Source organism: Odontomachus brunneus, unplaced genomic scaffold, assembly GCF_010583005.1.
Source record: "Odontomachus brunneus isolate Ranch 3 - 2012 unplaced genomic scaffold, Obru_v1 Obru_scaffold_385, whole genome shotgun sequence".
Taxonomy (NCBI): Eukaryota; Metazoa; Arthropoda; class Insecta; order Hymenoptera; family Formicidae; genus Odontomachus; species Odontomachus brunneus.
In genome coordinates, this window is record NW_022639835.1 from 42,956 (window position 1) to 46,197 (window position 3,242).

Consider the following 3,242-nt stretch of genomic DNA (forward strand, 5'->3'; position numbering starts at 1 on the left):
GCACCTGCAAAATCATTTGTGCTATGTATAAAAAATTTTAATGCTTACAGTAGTTGTACTAAATGTTATACTGAGGGATCGTTTAAAAAAAATAGAATGACCTTTCCCGAATTAAATTCCGAATTAAGAACCAATGAAGAATTTTACTCTCAAACTGATAACGAATATCATAAAAAAACATCCATATTATGCGACTTAAAAATTGATTTTATCAAAAGAGTACCATTAGAGATTATATGCATCTTGTATTGTTAGGTGTGATGAAACGTCTATTGGGATTTTGGATTAAAGGTAACCAGGAAGTCTATTGAAACAGGATATTGAGCTTATTGATGAGAAATTGAAATTAATATATAAATTAATTCCTTATGAGATTACAAGAAAACCAAGATTAATAACAGAATATGACATGTGGAAAGCTATTGAATTTAGAACCTTTTTATTATATTATGGCTCATGGCTAATGAAACCATCCCTTAAAAATCATTATTTTTTTCATTTTCTTTCTCTGCATTGTGCAATTAGAATTTTAATTTGTCGCAATTTATTGGAAAAATATATTGATTATGCTAATGAATTATTGAGATATTTTGTAGCCGAATTTGACGATTTATATGGCCAGGAATCCGTTAATCACAACGTGCACAATCTCATTCACTTAACATCAGACGTGAAAACATTTGGTACATTAGATAAATTTAGTTGCTTTCCATTCGAGAATTACATACATTCAATTAAAATGATGCTTAAGACATGTAATAAGCCATTGTCTCAATTTATAAGAAGAGTGTATGAGTCCGATAAATTATCTCTATCTAAAACACAACAAACAATTTTTCTCAAAGAAGATGGTCTTTGATGTATTAACAATGAAAAAGTAGAAGGGTTTTCGGTAATGTCATATTAGAATAGAATAGAAAGTAAAGAACCGAACTGTAATTTTGTTTTAAAAAGCAATGAACTTATAAAAGTGGTTGATATCCTGCGGATTAATAACATATATTGCATAAAATATAAAAAATATAAAGTAACACCTTATTTTGATAACCCGATGGATAGTTCAATATTTTGGTATGGTTTTGTTGAAATGATGGACGAAGAACATATAATTTCTGCTGATAACATATTACGAAAGACCTTTAAAATAGAAAACTGTTTCTTAACGATGTTACATTCAAATTGATGTTTTCATGTAAGTAGTATAGTTTAATTAAATATTACCTGAAAAATAGTTTCTCTTCCCTTTTTTTAACAGTATTAGACACTACCGACGCAAGCCATGCGCGCGCATATAGCTTTTTATATTAAAAATAAAAATTTACAAATAAAAAAATGTGAACAAAATGATTCATATTTCGAGACACTAACATAATTATTAAATCATCAGACGTTGATAGCTTCAAGCGGTACAAAGCTAACCGTATCGGTTTGCCGATCATCATTACGATAAAAAGATGACAATGAATTTTTAGAATTAGAAACATTGCAAAAAATATATCACACCATGTGTTCTGTCAGAATTCACATTGGAGTTATCAGAAAATATCATCAGAAAATGACAATTGTAAGCTGCATAAAGCTAGTACCTTTACTTTAAAATTAATGTATTGATTAAATGTGGCTAAATATAATTATCCAAGATTATATAACGTTTTTTTATATTAACTTTTCTGTAACATTCTTATTTATAGCACTCTTATCTCAGTTTTATGTAACAATGTTTAAACTTTAACCATATTCACATGCTTTTATGTACTAATAAAACGTTGCATACTAATAAAATGTTGCATGTTATGATTTTGTGAGTCTTCTTTTTTAGAAATGAATAGTTTAAAAAACTTTTATTCAACTTTATGAAAGGACAGTTTAAAAAAATCACAAATATCTGTGCGTAATTCAATATTATTTATTTTTTAGTTTACAGTAATACAATTCGACAACTCCGATTTTTCTGTAGTTCCCGTAATTTGGCTAGAAGAACCAAATCATTGTTATTGGCCGACAACAACAAAAAATGTGAGAACCGCGATAATAAGAGAAATGCCAGTTCGGGACTATTATACAAAATATAAATGTACAATTTTAAGTAAACATCGTAAGTAAAAGCACATATTATTGTTGATAAATTTGTAGGAAATATATATTTTACGTTGTGCCGTTAAAATGTTTCTATATTTGGATAAGATTGTAATTTTGGATAAATCCTACAGATACAGCATGTAATATTACAGAAATATTACTGTCATAATGTAATAATTATTTCAATGAAACTGTCATATGCTATGTAGAATAAAATGTTTTCATTTTAAGATACTTATGAGTCAGCCTTAGAGGCAGAAATGGAAGCTGCTGCAACAACTGAATCTGAAAATGAAAGAGCGAGTAAACGAAAAGTAAAATGTAGAAAGTATGAGGATTATGTCTCTTATGTCGCCCCTCCGAAACTAGTTTCATCATCCAAGGATAAATGGAATATTGCAGGTCAATCAAGTACGGCAAGTCAATCAAATATTGCAGGTCAACCAGGTATTGCAAGTTACATTGTACATTTCGTTCATTCAAGTACATTGACATTTCAAAAAATGAATGTAATATGATTGACTATTTTCATGAATATTTATGGTGTTTCATAATGTTGGTATTCGTGTTTCTATTTAACAAATAAAATTTAAAATCTAAAATTAAAATCTAATTTAAAATCAGTGCTGTGAAATAAGCGCACAATTCATCGAAAAATAAAAAGCTACGCCTAGTATACCCCACTACTACGTAACCTTCGCCGGCAAAATTGACGATCGCACTTTCGACGCTGTCTCAGAAGCGTACTGATCATAAAAAAAAGTATTTCTGATCGAAATGTTCTTGAGACAAAACGTTGCGTATGCGATTATCGGCTTGGCTGCCCAGCAGTATGTTGTAGTAAAGATATTCTCTAAGCGTAGCTTGTCATTTTCAGCTGAATTGTGTACTTCATTTCGAGCTCTGTTTTAAATAACAAATATTAGGACCTTAACTTAGTTTCCGCCCAAAAAATACTGAGAAAAAGCATTTATTGTAAAAAATTTATTTAAATTATTTCAATGAAAGTATTTTCCATCACTTTCTACAACTTTTTGCCATCTTTCTGGCAACTGGGCGATACCATCTCGATAAAACGATGTTTGTTTCGAAGCAATCCATTCGTCCACCCATTCTCGCACTTCTTCAACATTTCGGAAGCGTGTACCACTCAAGCCGTGCTG